Below are 20,717 nucleotides of genomic sequence, written 5' to 3' on the forward strand. Positions count from 1 at the left end.
GTGCCTCGTGCAATGGTGGTCCACCGACCCTGCTTGTACATCGCTGTATTCCGTTGCAGGCGAGCGCCGTTTAATTCGCACATCATTTTTTAGTTTTCGAATGCGAGCGCCTGACTTTAATTCGGTGCGATAGATGCGTCGCGTTCGCGGTGGTGCAGAGGAGCGCTCTTCCAACACACGCGTGTGCCATCATGAGACCGTGTGGGTACTCGGGCGACGTTTTTCCCAGCCTTTTTAGCTTCAAGTGGCTCTTGTTTTGCCGTCGCGGAGACATATGACGAGCGGCAGTTGTATTATATGCACACTGTATTTAATATTAATGATCTCAATATAAATGGAATGCATGCAAAATTAGGCCGGCAGTCGTAAACCATATAGTTGTCTCCTTTTATGATGCTAAACCGGCCTTCTATGCAATGACCTTTACCGAAAATAAATAATTGTCTTTTTATCGCCTCCTATTTGCATCACATACCCCTCCCCGTAATCATTTACAATGTGTTATTTTAACGAATGGAAATACAATGAGATGCAAAAGCTGCGCTACAACAACCGTATCCTCTTGAACATTTTTAATAGGACATTTTTGTCGTTATTGAGAGCGTGGGTGCTTTAAGGAAAACATTGCAGAATAACAGCAACACCCAAAAAAAGCAAGCCACACTATCCACACTGCTGCAAAGCCCATGTAGACATGTGTGGGTAAAATTGCTCGGAGATGCTTTTGTGGCAGTGTGTTCTGGTGGTCAAAATGCACACACAGCACACACTCTCTCTCTCCCTCTACTCCTCTACAGTTTTGGTGGCGTTGATAGCTTTGCGCCTGTTATTGCACGGATATCGGGGAATTAAACAGCGGTACCGCCTGCACGTAAAGCGGACGTCTAACAAATATGTCGGCAATATAAAAAAAAATTGCGTACAATTATCATCCCAAAATCCGACAATTTCAAAATCACCCGCAATTAAAATAATGTCATACTACATACACAACTGCAGTAACCTATATTTCGTACACACATTGCCATTCTCAGTGTGCTTTGACCGGATTAAATAAAATACGTTCAGTTCAGCGCAACGGAAATTTTAATGTTGAAGATATCTTAAAATGTCGCCTTATATTAAAGTAAAGAATACAAAGTATTTTTCTTTTTGCAACCGTATTCGGGGTTAAGTAAAGCAGGCAGCTTCATTGCACAGACGCTGCGCATTTCCGCTGGAAACTCAATTTAAATGAGCAGCTTTACAAGCACAGATGTCTGGGGCATCCCCAGAGGAGAGTTATGCTTGGATGAGATGGCAGCAAAGAGAGAAGGGATGGGGGACAAGAGGGGTAGACGGAGAGGGGGGGTCTGTATGCCAGCTTCATGAAAGACAGGAGAAATGGAGCTTCATGCAAAATATGCACTTGGTAGTTGAAGGCTGACTTCCTAGAGTAGGGTCGGCAGACTTCAGCTGGATTGGAGTGAAGCGAGTGTGCTGCGCGTGCTTGTCAAGGATGCAGCGGATGTTGAGGCTTCAGTGGCGGGGGCATGGGCTGGGAGAGGAGAGAGAAAGGAGAGCGATGAACAGAACCACAGGACAATATTTTGAGCGACAATCAGCCGAAAATCGATAGCCATATCGGACAAGGGAGAAGGCGTATAACGACTCGAGGGGCATTCGTTATGATTTCTGCTGAAACAAAAACAAGATACACCTTTGATGAATTCTTCGAAATCCTGCGTTTTGTGTGTAATCGAAAGTTAAATATATACACGAATAACCGTATTAAAATCATGAAGGCGAGAGTGGTGAATTTTTTGTATTATAAATAATGAATGATGTTTATGCAATGACAGAGAGGCTGGCTCGATGCTGTCTTTACCATTGGCACATTTCACTGGGGTGTTTTTTTTTTCTTCCCGTGCCACAGTTTGGGGGCAAATCAGCAGGAGGCAGGCTGCCTGACCTCATGCCCGTCGTGTGGGTACGCGGCTGAAAGCCTCATTATGCCCGTGGCAACTGTCTTAGCCTCCCCGCATCCACGGCATGCGTCCGCTTCGCCGCCGCCGCTACCCCAGCCCCGCCGCTTCTCCCCTATTGTCGCCCCATAATGTACCCTTTCATTTCATTAACTCTGGCCGGTGATGGATGACAAGTGTGCGGAGTGGCTCCTCCTGACTGCCCCGGCCGTGACAGCCCACAGCAGATGGTAGATTAATGCTCCACTCGCTCACGCAGGCTCCCTCTCCCAAACCCAAACCAAAGCACCCACCCCACCTCCCCAAGCGCTGCTTCTTTTCGTCCGTGGCATCTCCTCGCACTGCCCGTTCTCTAAGCGTCCCCTCTCTCTCTCTATCGTAAGCCCGCCCCAACCAATGGCACAAAAAAAACCCACACTCACCGGGGCTGCAGCTTTTTAATATGGAAATGAAGTGTTAATATGCTTCTATTGATGGAAAATGAGCTGCCGTCCAGAATGCGGGATGATGGGCATGCAGTGCGGAGTAAATTAGATCCCGTGGCAACATCCAGCGAAGGGGAGGACGACTTTTGACGGTCAACCCCCTTCAGAGACAGCGTCTGCGCTCTTGCTCAGAATGCTAACCTGCATATTCCTGACAAGTGGAAGATACTCGGTCGGATGAAACGTTGACGACTCTTCAATTCAGCTCAGCCTCTGGTAATATAAACCGTTTGGTAAATTGCACGCTTGTAGATTCAACTAAAGTATTGCATGTATTGTGTTTTTTTTTAGGGGGGCGGGGGGGGTGTAAGTTAGTGAGCAGTTTATATAAAGCAAATATAAATGACGCTGCTAACAAATGAGCAGATGAGCATGTAATGTTGCGGACGCACTGCATACCTCCCTGCCAAGAATGTCTTTTGGTTGTGGTTGGTTACATTTATAATGCACATTTAAATTTTTCAGTAATTTGCTTTTTCTTATGCAGTATGCAGGCCAAATTTTAGGATATAAATATATATCGCACGTCACTCACTGAACTGCTCACCCCAGGCACATGTCCAGTTTGCATGTCTGCATGTGAGCGTTCCTAGACGAGTAAATATCATTTTGTGCCCACATCTACAGCCTGGGCATAGGGTGACGAACAGCATATTTCATTTAGGTGTTTGGAATCCAGACCTTTAGCTGCAGAAGCAATAATTTCACTCTGTCCCTGTGCATTCTCTGAACATTCTGGCATTCTGGGAGTAGAATGTAACCAATTTAAAAACAGCAGTTTTAAAAAGCATTCCTTTTTATAGCCATTGATTTTGTGCAGAGCCCATGCTTTCAGAAGTCAAAGAGTCCCGCGCCTCAGAGGAGCGCGATGTAGCGGTCGGTTATGTCTGTTGGTGACCACGGGCCAATTCATGGAAATTCCACATTTTTGTGTTGGGGCTTGAATATTTGATTGGCTAAATTGACTCTTGACCAGAATGTGAGTTCGCAGCCCGCTGTGCCACCTGGCCAGATGCATTTACCCTCAATTTTGGTTAAACCAAATAATAATTGCATTTATACCTTAAATGTGGTATTGCTGGTGTAGTCTCAGCACATTTATTTGGACATAAACCCATTGAGCCACAAATCAACCTCTGCTACAAACATACGTCGATCAACGCAGATGATGCAGAACGAGGGCTTTATTTATTTAAAATATTTATATAAAATAAATAAACATTCTTTTATTAATGATACTGTGTGACATGTCATTACCTTCTCCCTGTGTATCCACTGGTCTCAGCTGCTCTGCCTATGTGTTTAGTTAAACTGTAACAAATTGAGTCATTTGAAAGAGCCTTCTCTGCCACGTGTCAAAAGGAAAGTCGCATCATTCCCAGTGTTCTGACCATGAAGACAAATTTACTGATCCACTCAGAAAAATAACCCACGGGGTGAGACAGCTCCAGATGCAGACCCTCAGGCTATCAGCCTTCCCCAAGGGATTTGTGGCTATAGCATTTCTTGACACCCTTGGCCTTCGGGAACATTGGAACCCATGGTTATAGCTATGGAAATATAATTCTGCGCACGGCGATGCATAAACCCGTACCTGTGCGAGCAGCTCCTTAAAATAACAGCGATACATTTACCAACAATTACGCGATCAAAATGCTGCTGGCAGCCACTCTGCCAGGTACACATTGGAATCGAAACACGTGCCAGGGAAAACAAAGTTTACAAAGCCCCGCGTGCGATAATGTAAGACAGTCGATGCCAGACCTGAAAATAATGGTTGCTCGCGTGAAAATCTGGGTCAGTTGCAGGCCAACTCAACATTTATAGCGGCTTTTCCAATGCACTCTTTTCCAAGAATTGAAAGCACGGAGCCAAACTTGTTAGTATCCATTACCGTTTAAAACTGTGATTGGATTCCTTATTTATTTTACTAATTATGCTCCCCCCACCCCACCCCCCAAGTGTTGTAATGTATTCACAATGCCTTCCCGGGGCCGTCACGTTAATCCCACCATCCACGCGACCACGAATGAGGAATAGACTGCACCCGACACAAAGAATGACGGATTCCCTGCCCAGGTGAAACGTCTCTAGCTGAGATTGTGACAACTGAGCGGTGGTGAATTAAATACATAGATATAGAAGATGTACACACGACGTACGTACATACATACCGGAATGACTATGTGCGTACAGAAAATCAAAGCGTGTCTTAGGGTCCTGGTCAAGATTCTCCTTGAGTTAAACAGAAGCGGGCAATGGCAGCCCAGATTTCACAGGTTCCTCCCAACACGTTTGTCCATTCTGGCGATCTTCCACAGCAGGCAGCATTGTTGGAAGTTCATAAGCGACCCACCGCGCGAACACACCTGGGATATGAAGGCGAACACAACTATTAATGGCGCGTCAACGGCATCACGTGACCAGTGAAGAAATAACCCTTGTGCTGCTCCATTTCGGTGGCAGAGGTCATGACTTGTCATGTGAGGCCACTGGATTATAGTGACTGGATAGCATTTACGCTTGCAATTTTTTCATCTGTTATGCCCAGAGGCTATATTGAATATTTTTATGTTGTACTGTATGTATAGGAAGAATGAACGTAGTCGTACAAATACAAGGCCGCAGTTACCTTGCTTTGCCACGTGCCATCAGTGTAAGAAGGCGAAGGAGACTGTGAAAGTCAAGGGCATTTTAATCCCGTTTCCCAGGTGCCACGCAACCAGCAAAAATGCTTCACAGAGACACGCGGACCCTTACAGGAATGCTTACGTCCTTGCAAAGTCATTTCTGAAAAACACTAAGCCATTTTAATATCCCATCGATCGATTGATCAGCTTACGCGCAGAATCATAATCTTTATTTAGATTGAAGGAGGAATACGATGAGCTATGAAGCTCTTTTTTCACAAATGTAGAGTCGGGGCAGGTCGGCAAATGACACCGACAAACGCACAAACTTGCACACGATCGAAATTAGTGTTTTTGTAAAGATTGTACATGCGTGTATATGTATGTGCTTTTACGTGCTAAATGCCTTTGGGATAGGAAGTCCAAAACGTCTACTGGTCATGTACTACATGACTTCGTATAGTCTGTGGAATACAGCATACGATGATACAGCAACTGTAGCAGTTTGTACAATAACCATACATGGCATTAGACTGTCCCATATTACATATACGTTCTGAGTGATTACAAAAATGAAAAGAAAAAAATTATTGTGATTTTTAGCCAATCGTGAATAAGTCTACAATGTTGACATGTATAAAATGTCTGCCGCCTCACCCTGTATTTGGCCTGGGAAAATTAGGTGATTTTTTTTATGCATATTTATGGGACTCAGTGGCTACATAAATCCCCAAACCCAGAGTCTCGTGATCATGCGTTGAAATTTGGAATCTGTCCTCCGGGTCTCCCGCATGTGTCCATGAGGATGAATTCAAATTTTAAAAAAGTGGTTCTTTTGTTTTGACGAAAGTACTCCACCAGGTCAGATATGTGACGTAACGGTCGGATATGCGACCTTATACTCTACAGGAATGTGTGGATACAGTATATTTATGCACTGATTGGTTTTCTTGCCCACCAATTAGTTCAATACAAGTTTTTTTTTCTATCTACGTGACTTTACCGAAAGAACCAAATAATATTTCATACGTTTGCTTCATGTTGTGCAACGTGTCTATCTGTGCACGTGTGTGCACTTGGTCAATATAAAACAAAATGGAGGTGAATCTTACGATTGAAATGCCCAGTGCACACTATCGTGATCGAGAATTAACGATACGCTGTGCGTTATCTTTTCATGAAGGTCTTATGAAACAAATATTGACCGCATCTGTTTGTGCAACGGGCGATAAGTCTCTTGCCTTCGGGTTACCAAAAAAAAAACCGTGACCTCATTTGTGTAATAATTTCCTCATCCTTCAGCTTCGGGCATTAAATCATAATCTCTGCAACATCTGTAACCCTTAGGCAGTAACCTCACTCGTGCTGGCTCCACAGTCAGACTGCGCCCTGCTGTCCACACACACACACCGTGTGGACAGCAGGGCGTCCTCCTTTTTAAAGAGAGGGGTTGGCCTTCTTCTCCGCTCTTACCCCTCCCCCCCATCATGAGATGGAAGAGGTGGAAACGCGGCCACACTTTACCACCCAGCAATCTGCTGTACTCTACTCATTGTATTGCTGGCTATGAAGTCAATGACTGGTAAAACACTTGCTCAAGGGTTGGACTGCCTTGAAATAATATACTTGTGCAGATACGTGTGTAAAACTACTGTACATAAGTAACATGTTCGGATTTATTAACGGCATATCAAATTTCCGTATAAATAGAACACTGGACAGAGTGTTTATCCAGACAATGTTACGTTTGCATGAGAGAGTGCATGTGAACGTCTGGGGCTGAGGGGCACTGGTCAGCGTTCTGCGCTACGGTCCTACCGCAGTAATTGAACACAAGCAAACCGAGTTCAATTGCCGTCATTGGACGGGTCATATCTGAACTGCCCCTGGGCTTTCCCTGAGCCATCTAATGGGGAGCCCTGGGGTGGCCCTGGGGAGAGAAAGGTAGCCACACCTTCCCTTCGTGCGTAATGCCTTGTAGTGTCGGGGTCGCGAGATGTTAACTACCTCGCCGGGTGTACAGGAGGTCGTGGGTTCGACCCTGACGCCTGCTGTATATTTGGAGTTTGCATGTTCTCTCCCCGTGGTCACTTGGATTTTTCTCTAGGTCCTCCGGTTTTCCCCTCCACATTTAGAATCAACACGCGTTCAGAGTATTTTGGCTGCTATATATTTCCACGCGATAAGCCACTTCGTTGAGCTATTATTTGTGGCCAGATCGCTTCTGAAAAAGAGAAATATATGTAGCCCAGTAGGCTTTACCTGGTAAAATTAAAAACATGCCTTAATATGTGCTCAGTTAAATATTAACTTAGAGCTTTCGTGACTTCAGCAATTCATATAGATCACTTATCTACGTGACTTTACCGAAAAACCCAAAGAATAGTTGCTCAGTTACAACAATTTTGCTTCAGCAAGTCGACTTAGGCTATATGTGAGATCTTTGTTGTGTTTTGTCTTTGTGTCTGGTGTGTGTTTCAGAACTGTTTTGTGAGATGATGATGATGGATAACGTACAATAAAAACCAATTCATTCATCTACCAATCAACAAATCCAACCTAGCATCTCATCCTTTAGGCAATACACGCAAACGCTGACAAGTGGCACTCACATTGCAGAGGTGATGCTGTACGCAGCACCCACAGTTAAACTAGCCCTGAATGTGTTTTTGTGTGCACATTTTATGGTCCAAACGAGTGTTTACACTTTACTTTAGGCTAATGGCCATTTTAGTGGCATTCCATGCCGAGCGTATATTTTGCTTTCGCGTTTGGGTCAACATTGCATCCATGCTCTGCGGGGGGGGGGGGCATTATTCCAAAACTTGTCTTTGCGTATTTACAGCATATCTCTCATAATGCATGCCACCTATCGTGTGAACGCACACGCATTTTTACCATCGTGGTGTGTGTACTCTATACAGTCTACAGCACAAAGTGAACGTTGAACTGAATTGTCTCCATGAAAGACAGGCACATGAGTGGAATAACGTTTGCATACGTCGACAAAAGATGAATATTGCGCAAAGTGAATAGGCGTAATGGAATATAAATAGTGATTCTTAAATGACTACAGCGATGTCGTTACATTACATGATCCCCGTGTGCGCCACGCTACCCTTAAAAGGAGGTGCTCGCGAACGGCTCGGCAGTTCAATCTGTACGGTCAGATGGAGGACATTCATGTTGTCTTCGTGGGGCAGGAGTCCCTGTAGCCAGCTGATGGGGGCAGTTGGGCATTGTACGTAGGCATAAAGGCAATGCATCCTGAAAGCACTTTGACTTTGTCACAATTCGAATTTTAATTTTTTTAGCGGGGGGGGGGGGTATCAGTGGGTTTTAGCAGGGAAACGGTGACCCCCCTGGGCCTCGACATGGCTACAGGCCCGATAAGGGGTATTACAATAACAGTGAGCAATACCGCATTATGTGTGCATTTGCCTTCGCGCGCACACACACACACGAGCGCGTTTAATCCATCACCAGCTGTTTCATCAACAATGTGCCAAATAGTAAGGCGCGGGATTTGGGCGATTTAATATTTAATGAAAGTAACTGAAACAATGCGAAATGTGTGTCGTGTCGCTAAACAGCATTTCACCCCTCCAAAAATAACGATGGTTTATTGTCAACGTTTTGTATCCTCTTACAGCAAATGCATGCATGGTCCATCCGGTTGCCTCCTGAACGCAAGAGCTTCGGATCTGTGCTTTCGAGGGTTCTTCCACAGGCAAATATTTCACAAGAGCTGAACTCAGCCTATTTTAACTATTACACCAAACATTTTTTTTTACAAGGTACGGCCCACTGACCCATATAGCTCTTTGCCAGAAGCCACAAATGATGGCTCAACGAAGTGGCTCATCACGTGCAAATTCAAAGCAGCCAAATACTCGAAACGCGTGATGTTGATTATGAACGTGGAATGGGAAAAAGCGGAGGGGCCGGAGAAAAATCCACGCGACCACGGAACACGCAGACTCGAAATATACAGCAGGCGGCAGGTTCTGGAATTTAACCCACAACCTTCTGTATACCGGGCGAGGGAGTTAACATCTCGCCTCGTGTTTAACCGTGCTAGCCGATCGTTAGAAAAACCCATCAGAACACGACACCAAATTGAATGTAAAGGACAAAAGTTGAACATTTTCCCCTCGTGGCATTACTGTATTGTAAATCAGCCGCCGATGTTTGCTCTGGGGATTACAATGCAGACGCAGAGATATGTAATGACCACATAATGAGGAAAGTTGTGGGGGATGGGGAAGCACGAGTGTGAGGTGGGTGCAGGATCGGGTAGGGGAACTGGGAGAGACAGAGGGAGGGCAGACGGAGGGGGAGAGAGAGAGAGGGGGTTACAGGCTGGAGGTTACAGGAGGGAGTCATGCATGGGGGGGGGGAGTATGTCTGGGTTTGTAAACCCAAATATGTGACGTCAGCCATGGCCCTTGGGTTACCTTGATAAAAGCAGAGAGATATGGTGCTATTTCTGTGCTGGCCAATAAGCTGTCTTTGGGTGTACGGTTTTTTTCCCACCCCTCTCTCTTCAGCGGCCCTCTCTCTTTCTGCCTTGCCTGCTCGCGCAATCGATTCCCCAAGGCTGTCTGCCCGTGGCGTTTGTGCGAAGCGGTGAGCCGTTGTGGATTGGAAGGGGAGGGAGGTATTGTGACATTACAAGGGTCAGCACGGCGCGAAGCCACGATGCTGGCGAGCCTGAGTTCGATTTACAGCCGTGGAGAGTTTCAGTAGCGCGCGTCGCCTGAGCCTGCCCTGAGCCTCTCCTAGATTGACTCAGCCTGAAATAAAGAAGTGTCCGAACATCATCACTGGGTTAGATAGGCAGCAGGCACGGTGCTGGTCACACGACGACCTTTGTGTCTGTGTGTGTGTCACGTGTCTTGAACTTCCTTCGCACCGTACGTGCGGATTAATTTGCTATGCTAGCCCTGCAGAGAAGCTCGCTTAGCGGAGCTCCCACCCGAACAGGGGGATCTTTGTCTGTGCAGCAGCGGGGAAGATGGAGGAGGGCTTCAGTGGCCGCGTCTGATTGACAGGCCACGGACAGGGAGCGTGGCAGATGGAGCCGGTGATGAGGCAGAGGAGCCACACACACACACAAAACAACTTGGAAATGCTTAAGAAGTGACAATGAGCTCAGACAGGGCATTTATAGTCGAATAACACAGACTCTTCAGTTCAAACACTGCGGAATGGAGCCTACAGTACGGCGCAAAAACTAAAAACATTAGGAAAAACATGCCAAAATGTTGGAATAATTAAAAGACCCAACACACATTTCAGCGATCGTGTTCCTTGGGAGTCTTTCAAGGGAAGGTTCAGGCGCACGTTTAAATTGCATTCTCACAGAAGTACTGCGGAATATAGCACAAAAGAGCGAATGTTTATTGCAGCCGTACTCAATTAGATTCACCGATGGGCCATGTAATAACAAAATGTATTCAGCCTGGGCTCCAAGAAATGTGTACATCATAAACGAGCGCACGCATAACACACACACACACACACGTACACACAAGGCAGTGTGTTTGCTCCATTCACGTGCACAGATGCAGACGAACGCACATTTATCAACACACACATACACGGCAAATGCGTGCACTCACACACACACGACTAAACCCACATACACACACTGCACACACACATATATAGGATACAATTTTGATTTATAACGCATCTAAATACAACGCCGCATCCTCTAGATGATGTCGAGTACAGGGAGTGGGGGCCACGTGCAGTGGAGGAGAAAGGAAGGGTTGGGAGAAGGAGGAGAGAAGGAGGAGGGCTGTAATGGAGTACAGATGCCACAGGAACACTGCATGGTGTGTGTGGGGGGGGTAGCAGTCAGTCATAGGCGGAGCAGAAGACGAAGGTCATGAGCTTTTCTTGAACAGTTGGCGGGGGGGAGGGCATGTCCAGACAGACTTAAGAGCAGCAGAAGGCAAGGAGTGACCACCCATTAAGCCGAGTAGGGCGTCTTCAGATGCAGCAGCGTTTAGATGCTGCTGGGATATGAATTGTATCGTATAGAGCGTGACTCGGGGTAGTAACGGAGCCAAATGCAGTTTAACCTATACACAGCAACAGCCAAATGGGTGTACACGTCATTCGCTTAGAGCAGGGGTTTTTTTAACCTTCACTGCAGCCTTGCATTGGTTCTCAATCATGAAACATGTATCATGCTAATAAATACACATGGGTTCGATGAAACAAAGTAGTTGTACTTACGCGCCCGTGCTTAATTTGTCTTTCGATCATTTACCGTTCTAAAACAAAAATTAACGGCCGTCTATCGCACGCCCAGGAATGGCGAGATGCACTCCAGCGGAAGAAGAGCCACTGCCTTTCCCACCTGATGACGGACGCTTGTGTTGCGCCCGAAACGTCGTGATTCATTTAATTTTATACCTAGGCGACTTTACCGAAAGAACCAAAGAGAAAGAGCCACTGGCTTAGAGAATCGACGTTGACCGTCGTGCCGCCACTAATACCGTAGCGAGGCATGGAATGAAGTGCTCTCCATTTCTGTTACGCCTTGTATGTATGTATGTGTGTTGAACTTCTTTCGCACCGTACGTAGCCAACTGTGCTAATCGGAGGTGCAGTGTTGAGTCTATGGGCAGTGTTAGCCTATGGGTAGTGCTAGTCTATGGGCAATATGTATGTTGAACTTCTTTCGCACCGTACGTAGCCAACCGTGCTAAATCAGAGGTGCGCGGGAAGGACAACACACTAAACGCACAAAAGAGCAGTCCTGAAGGAAATCGTTTTCAAGCTAGATTTAAAACAACGGCGATGGCAGAGCGTCACACGCATGTTATGGAACAAGTGCATGGGATGCTCAGTGACACGTGTAGCGTATGGAGCCCGTGCCAAAGAAGTCCTGGGTTGAAGCCGATGGCTCGCTGCAAAAAAAAATCCAAAGCTTTATTTTACACATCATTTGGTTAACTTTAGTTGCCTGGCGCAGTGTTTATAGCGCAATGATTGCAAAACCCAAGTTTATGAATTCAAATCCAGGTTGGGAGAAATTTCACACTCGATAAAATACCACGTTGTTGGGAAATGGATTGTTGTCTTAGAGATGTATCACACCTCCACCATAAGAAGGTGGAATTTTCACCACAGTCTCAGGGGCTGCAGGCGGAATAATACTGCGTCCCCACGCTCGCTAAATCAGTGAGACACCACTTTGAAATGTTGGTGGCTACTATCTGTGGGGGCTTATTCAGCAGATCAACACGGGGACCATGCGTTTGTCTGTGCAGATGAAAAGGATGCGGTCGACTGTTTGTGCGAAGAATGATCGGTGCATGATTTTGTAAGCAATTACGTGATGTCTTCTTCAGCTCGCTCTATAAGGAGGTGTGAACATTTGGCTTACTCGATGGAGTAACAGAGAATACTATGCCTGGGTACCTGTAGAGTAAAACAATAAGGAAAAACAGTTTCAAACATTCGAAACAAAACTTTTTTGATGTGACCCTATAATCCAATGAAAGTAATTGTTAGTTTGCAATACTGCACGAAATTAACAAGATCCGTTTCAACTATTTTTTATGTTGAGTAATTGTGAGGTGCTGTAGGAGCTGCAATACATTCTGCGGAATGTCTGTCCATGTGACGCAGATGTGCTCGGGTGAATGGGAAAATCTGTGGCTGCTTGGCATGAAATGAACACAGTGTGATTTAGAAATGATTTTAAAATGAGCAGTTGCATTGCCATGGTAAGGGCATGTGAAAAGAGTGGGTGTGTAAAGAACTGCTTGGGGTAGATTACAGATGCTGTGAGACAGAAATAGAATAAACACAAATGCATTGTGTTGCATCCCCTCCGACAGCACCGCCTTCACAATATCTTGTGGGAAAAACTCCCTCACTCTGGAGAAGTGCGAGTTGAGAGAACCAGGAAACTATTTCTCGTCCAAGACTTCGTTTCACGAGAGCAGCCTTCAGCCTGTGGTACGAACACAGGAACAGAGACGTCTTTCATTATCCCAGACATTAAATAAACATATTATTATATACTTTAAAATCCTTCCATATAATGCCAGTGAAGAGCAGTGGAAGCATGGAGCAAGGCCGCAATTTTAATATATTGGGGGGGGGGGACACTACCCCCCCCCCCAATATTCAAATATGCTCAAAATGTCCTCACCAATATATTGCTATAAAATAGATTTATGTTTATATGATTGTGGTTATGGTTGTACTTTATGAGTACCTCAATTCTGCCATTACAAACAATGAAACAAGAAAATGTAAAAAAGAAAAAACAGAGCAATGCAATACAATACACTATTAGACATTATTGTAAAAAAATAAAAAAGACGTCCATCATATGTGTTAGTGAATTTTTGTATATTTTAGACAGGAAATGAGTTTTCAAATTTAGAATTTTTTCTAGGGCGGGACCCCTAGACCCCCTGGAAGATTTGGTCCCCCCCAATGTTGACTCCATGGCTACAGCCTTGACGTGCAGTGTTTGAGCTCCAGCTACAATGTGTCTTTGAATATATCAACTTAACGATTACAAATATATACACTAAAGAGGAATAACGCCTGAACAGAATGTTAATTGCTAAAAAAATGTTGGAGTTCATGTCTATCGAACCTTCAGCATCTCCTTCATCAATCTATGGTTCACAGTCGAATGTGTTTCATTTACAAAGAGTATAAACTCCACCCCTAAAATAATTTGCCCATTCATCATCAGCTGCCCCATGACCAGAACTGTCGGATGATCTGAAGTAAAATTCTATTTGCTCACAGTAACCAGATAATAATTTAGTTTTTTAAAGAATTATTGAAAAGTATTTTCACCTCTTCCATCTGCATTTTAATTGACACAGCCCACTGGTCTCCACAACCTATGGTCAAGGAGACGGTAACAAAAAAACTACATTTCTAATAAAAAAAACGAAGCTTCTGATGAACAGCCAAAGGGGAATTGATGGGATTTGCGCTGTTGTGGTACAGGAGGAGGAATTGGCGCTGAGTGGACGACCGATGCCCGGGTTGCCAAAATCGTTTTTTTGTTGTTTCTGCGGAAGGGGCTCGTGAAAGACGTCAGTGGGCAGCTGGAGGCAGCCGTGGGCTTTGGTTAAGGAAGTGAAACGAATGTGACTGGGAACCCTGGACTGATAAAGGACTTGCTGACAGTTTGTTGGGGCGAAAACCGGAATGTCTTCTCCAAATTTATTTTCAGTTGGAGCGTTATTCATCCTTTTTCCATTTCACAAACACAAACGTTTCAAGAAAAACAAATATATATAAAGTTTGCAATTTCTCCCCTGTTTCCACTTGCGTTGATGTAGTGTTTAAAAAAATGGCCTGTTCGAACCATTATTGTACACAATTGAGTTGAAGATCAAATTAATTGTATGGTACCACCCTGGACACACATAACAAATTTAAAGTGATTCAATCCTGCAATCCCAATCATACCCGAGCCTTTCTTGCCAATTTATAAAGTCACTATGCATCTCAATACATATATATTTACCCCTGAAAAGTGACTTTTAAACCAGTGTGCTGGTCTATTTTGAAAATGTTTCAAGTCAGTAATCATGAAGCGTGCTTTCCAGAACATTAAACGTATTAAGGTGAGTTGCAAAATTACCTCGCTACTCTCTTTCATGGCATGGGTTGGATCGCAGGGATACATCTGCACTTTTCCCCTAAATAGTAATGAGTGCAGTGGTCAAATGTAATGAGCAACGATTTACACAGGTCCCAGACTTGATCTGCTATCTCTGTTTCTAAAGCTTTGAATTCAAATTTAGGAAATTAGTCTCAATGCACACAGAAACAACTGTTGCAATATTTTCTACACGGTCATGAAGACTTTTCATTATTTGCACAGCTAAAAAATGTACGTAGGCTTTCGTCACCGATATTATCCATGATAGAGGTTTTTGGGTTCGATCACGTAAATATAAATGCATCGTTAAACCCGCCACCACGAGACAATTGGCTGTGTCGGGTGGTGGCAGGTTTAACGACAGATTTATATTTACGAGATCTAACCCAAACAAAAACCTTATGGATAAGACCTTTGCTTTTAGGCCTAGCAATGGCCATGCCGGTCACTTGCATGGAATCATGCTGCTACATGCTCATTCTGCCTAATGATCTGTGGCCTTAAAATATTTTACAGTTCTGCAGGGAGGTTAAAATGAAACCTTGCCAGCACGTTCAGTGTTTTACAGCAATACACCTCGCAGAACATTTTTGGTTTGTTTGTTTATTTAAATAGTAATTACTTAAAGTCCATACTCTGTTCACTTGACCACCACGATGGATGCAGTGAGTGAGCATGGCCTTAAAATTGTTCAGTGTCTGATTGCAATTGGAGCAGGTTGGAGGGCTTCGATCGGGAACCTCCTGCGCCTAGACTGCGTCGTGGGCAGAGGAACGGGTCTATAGATGCTGTGGCTGTTTGTAGGTTTACGCTGGAGGCCTGCCTCAATTGTGTGATGGTGGTAAGTGCAAGCCCTTGATCACAGCAGCTACATCCTGGCCTGAAGCCCGCCTGTTCCGACAGGACTGCTGTTTCAAATATAAATATATAAATGTGTCGCTAAAACCCGCCACCACCCGACACAGCCAGCTCGTAAGGGTTGTCACGTAAACAGAATGTGGCCAATTCGTCACTAGTACAGCACACTGGTGTGTTGGAGAGCCAAGCCACAACATTTACAATCTGAGTACGACGTTTCGCCAGTAATTACAAGTAGCTTCATCAGGCGATAGCCAGATTTGTGGAGAAGTCCACCTGTTTCGTTCCTTATATAGAGGCATAGATGTGGTAACCACACTTCTGCGCTCTTGCGCAAAATGGGGGGGATTACTAGTTGGCTGTGTCGGGTGGTGGCAGGTTTTAACGACACATTTATATATTTACCCAAAAAAATACCATGTTATGGATGATATTGGTCGCGAAAGCCTACCACGTGTTCAACTGAAGGTGTTACCCTGGCTAGCAGGGTCCGGTGCTGCAGGGTGTGTTTTGTATTCGGACGGGACGACATTCATGTGGCGGTGGCCCTTTGGATCATCAGTCGGTTTTCCTTGTTCTAGGGTGGCGATAATTCGTACTCGTCTCCAGACTTATGGAGTAATTTTGCCCGTAGGGATGATGATAATGATACTTTATATTTAACGTTCAATTCAGTCGAATACTGCACCGCACGTAAGGCAAAGAGGGATGTGAATTTAAGAATGTACACTTACACTTTTTTTTTACCAGGTAAGGCCCACTGAGCTATACAGCTCTTTTTCAGAAGCGACCTGGCCACAAATGATAGCTCAACGAAGTGGCTTATCATGTGGAAATGTATAGCAGCCAAATACTGTAAATGCATCTTTCTAAATGTGGATTGAAAACCGGAGGACCCAGAGAAAAGTCTAAGTGACCACGGGGAGACAACGACCTCCAGCATACCAGGCGATGTAGTTAACATCTCGCAACCATGGCGCCCTACTTAGCACTGCTAACGGGCATACACATGGACAATGAACAAATGTTCCCCATTTAGCCTCAAACACTGTGGGGGTAACCGCTTTTGACAAGCTCCTATTAAGATGCCTTCGTCTCCCTAGCGCTGATGTTCACAAACGACACCGGGTTCTCATTTTAGGCCGATGAGATATTTTTCGAGGGCCAGGATAGGTTCTAATTTACGAATTTCCCAAATTTGGACCATGAAGCCGGCACACATTGGCCTCCTACCCGTTGCGAATGACGTAATGGGATCTTTAACGCCCACTGTGAAGCACACGGCACGTAGTCGGTGGGAGGAGGAGGAGGATCGTGACAGGAGCTGGATTCGAACCGTGAAGCTTCGCAGCAAGCGGCGAATAATGGCCCAACCCGATAACTTCACACTTCAAGCATATTTATGTATGATATGAAACAAGAATTTCAGAATTAGAATCTTTATTCAGAGGTATACAACGTGAGCACACTGGAGACTTGTGAACACAATATATAGAGGGCATTTATACATACTCACAGGAAGTCAGTTGTGTCGGAGTAATGCTATAAAATTGGCAGTAATCACTATAATTCAGAATAATAATAAAAAAATACTATTTGCATCTGTGGAGAATGAAAATTATCTGTGGGTGTCGGTCCCATGGTTGAGACATTGCGTTTTATTTAACAGCGCCTTTTTTCTCACTAATACCGCATTTTACCCTGGAGGAAATTAATCAAGGAGGACAAAAATAGTTGTTGATTGTCCTTGCAGCACATTTTAATCCTCAGTCTGAAATCCCTGAACACTATCTGGCGTGAACACACGTGATACGCCGCTTATGCCGACAAACAAGGAAAAAATATAAACCATGATGTCATTTCACACGACGAAAGATCTACAGATTTGGCTACGATACACGAGCAATTTTTTTTAGATATGAGCATGTACAATGGGTTCTTTTTCATATAGAACCAGAACAAATTGGACACAATGTTCTGTCAGCTACATAACTATTGGGAGATAAAAGTCTTCAGAATTGGAAAAAATATTTAAGTGTTGTGAATTTACAATGAAACACTATTTCGTATTATGATAAAGAATATCTCCAGGCGTAACATTGTATCAAATGTGAGACTTTGTCCGGGCACGTCATGATTTATTTTAGACAGGGTGGAGCGTTGGCATAATGATTAGCGGCATTGTCTTACGAGCCCTACAAGATGAGTTTAATTCCCAGCCACGGGTTAACAACACAGATCACGAGTGACATCTGAACAGCTCTTGTATCCCCTCCGCTACCATCACCACACTTAATTGACCAGAGTGGAGAAGTATGGGGAGTCAAAACCTTTATGACTGACACGGTGTGTGGAGGCCTACATCTAGCAGTGGACTGTCAAAGGGCTAGACAATATTGTCAGCTGAGCCATTAAAAAAAACAATACATTGGAGAGCATGGCCTACAGAAACATTTGCAATTGTCTGTTTTTCAATGAGATGAAAACTGTTCAAATAAACAATGATATTATAACAAATGATGCAATGCTAATGCTGAATATTTAACTGTGTGAATGCTTTCCAAAGCAACATTTGTACAATTACAATTTAATTTGTGTTCATGACTGTATGCTTCTTGGAACCCTGATGTTTTCAGTTTCAGTGTTTTCAGATAGGTGTTTTATGCAAACATTTAAGGTCTCAATGGGCCTTCACCCGCTTCTCAATTTAGAAATTAATTTGTGATTCCAAATTGGCTATGATGCCTTTTATTAATGGTTTTATAACTCACGATGGTTGTGTCCGTATTCATGATGCTGTTTTTCTCACGTTCAGCTTCAAAGGGACTGAACCCTGGGCATCACTCTTCTTCCCACCATTAACAACGCAGCCGTCATTCATCGTCGACTATTGTATTGCAACATCCGAATTTTAGTGAATTTTAAGAATCATCTTGTACTGAATAGTTGAGTATTATTCTTTTCATTGGCAAGTGAAGGAATGTGTTAGGAACGAGTGTAAGAGCAAATATAATAACGCAAATATGTTAATTAATAAAAACTACCATCTATCCAATGAGAAAATTAGATTTTATCCAACGATGGAATGATTTTGATGTGTTTTGTAGAAAATTACCATTGCAGCCCAGGTCGCGTTTCCATGGGAATCATCACACGATAGGCCGCAGCCCCCAGTGTCAATTAGTTGCGTGGGCAGCTGTCTCCCAGATCCCCTCTGTCTCAACATCCATGGATTATGATGATGCCCTCCTTGCATGGAGCTTGCCACCCGACATTGTACAATACAATCAAAAGTAAAATTTAGTCGTCTAGTCACTTACTTTGGAATCAATTGTGCCTTGAAAACCCGCAGAAAGATACACTCTACCTTAATTCTTAAAAGTTTTTTGCTCCGCATTATAAAGGTATAAACAGTGTATTTGTAGCTTCAGTTTATATCTTCATCACCTAAGGACGTAAGTAAAAAGTTGCAAAAACTTGCATGCAAACATTTTTAATGGGTGGAATTCTTTTATAAAATATATTTATATAAATCCTCGAATATTATCGAAAAGAAAAATACCCATTGACTACTCACGCCTAGGGGATTGCAAGCTCTACGTTAAAAACGCTGCGCATGATAATTCCTGAGCCACTCAGACCTCAAGATGTTTTTCGAAATCACTTGTTGATGACAAAGTGAGGAGACACGGCGACCAGTCACGATGCAGGATAATCTGAACCTCACGATGCTCTCAAACCCCCCTCCTGGTGCCAAAGCTGTCGTGTGCTCCGAAATGACAATTTTTAGGACAATGTTTGCACGCAAAAAACCTCTCCCTCTCTGAACACTTTCACTCGCACGAAAATTTGCTTGGGAAAACTGGGCCAAAGCGACCAGTGCGGTCTTACCGGGTAATTACCAAGTGAATAGGCAAGACCAACCAGACATTGCACCATTGATGAATAGTCATTATCAGAAGAAGACATTTCAATATTGTATTCTACAACTAAATATTGCAGACTTGAAGACAAATCGTCTACGGTTGGACAAAATACCGGAAGGTGGGCTCCACTGTAATTGTGACAGATTGTGATGGCTTTCGAAGGCCTTAATCCAGCAGTGGATTGTTCATGGGTGATGATGTTAACGACAACTCGCTCACTTTTATCTATGAAACTTTACTTGTGATGATGACGATAGGTGAAGGAAATTGAGAAACTCATTGAACTACGATGTCCAGTTTACATAGCAGACCTTGCAAATAATGCAACGTTTAATGTGCTTACAAGACAATTCATATGGTCACCTAGTGCAGTTATATAAATGGAATAGTGATATAATTTCTAAAAATCATCAAAACATGTTTATTCTTTGTAGCCATGTAAGGGAAGTAACTGGGCAGTGGAGTGATGTGACCTTTAGATGAATACGTGAAAGAATGAAGTACTCAGAGAATGCCAAGCAACCGTTGTATTCTACAGCTCAAGAGAGCATCATGCGTTGCTCAGATGCATTGTCGATGGTTGAATAATACCCTAGAAGGTGGACTATTGGACATTGTGGGATATTAAGTAACTTCGAGTTTGTTGGCACTGCAGGAGAAAAAAAACCCTAAGGCTGGCACCGCTGTGCTACTGGTTCAAGAGCGCTTAACTGCCCCACTCCATGGCAATAAAGTAGAAGACAAATGCTGTGCATCTGCTCTCAATGCAACTCATGCAAACGACGAAATGTGGAAACGGCACGAAGAATGAAATTCCACTCATGGCACGTTCACTTTATGTTACATTTGCGTGTCTTGCAACACAGCAATTGTGTTCGCGGGGCATACGAAAGGACTCTGTTGCAAAGGTGATGTTATAGAGACAACGTTACCATATTTGAAAGGTAAGTCACGACTCAGCATGCTGCTAAATTTGTCCAAAGTTCAGTGTTATTAATTTAAAAAACTGCCAGCTGACAATCCTTGCCGAAACCAAATATGCTGGTCGACTCTGATTATTTTTGTTTGAATCTAAAGAACCACGAAAAAACTAATTTCCATTTGATGGATTAACATTCAATTGCAGCCGGAACAAAATCCAAACTGAGAGCAGCAGGGTATGATGCAACATAAGTTTCCATTAGTTGGTT

The 20,717-nt window shown here is 43.9% G+C and overlaps 1 long non-coding RNA gene across 2 annotated transcripts in view; it reads right to left on the reverse strand.

The window, feature by feature from the left end:
• Nucleotides 1-1,050: 1,050 nt before the first annotated feature.
• LOC144938256 (uncharacterized) overlaps nt 1,051-20,717 on the reverse strand; it is a 76,290-nt gene continuing 56,623 nt past the window's right edge. Inside the window, exon 3 of one of the 2 annotated variants that reach the window (XR_013637832.1) lies at nt 1,051-1,537. This is a non-coding gene — a long non-coding RNA (uncharacterized LOC144938256). Of the gene's footprint in view, nt 1,538-12,491; nt 13,058-20,717 lie in introns of those variants that run through there. The other variant, XR_013637831.1, reaches the window with a different exon arrangement.

Source organism: Lampetra fluviatilis, chromosome 2 (assembly GCF_964198595.1).
Source record: "Lampetra fluviatilis chromosome 2, kcLamFluv1.1, whole genome shotgun sequence".
Lineage (NCBI taxonomy): Eukaryota > Metazoa > Chordata > Hyperoartia > Petromyzontiformes > Petromyzontidae > Lampetra > Lampetra fluviatilis.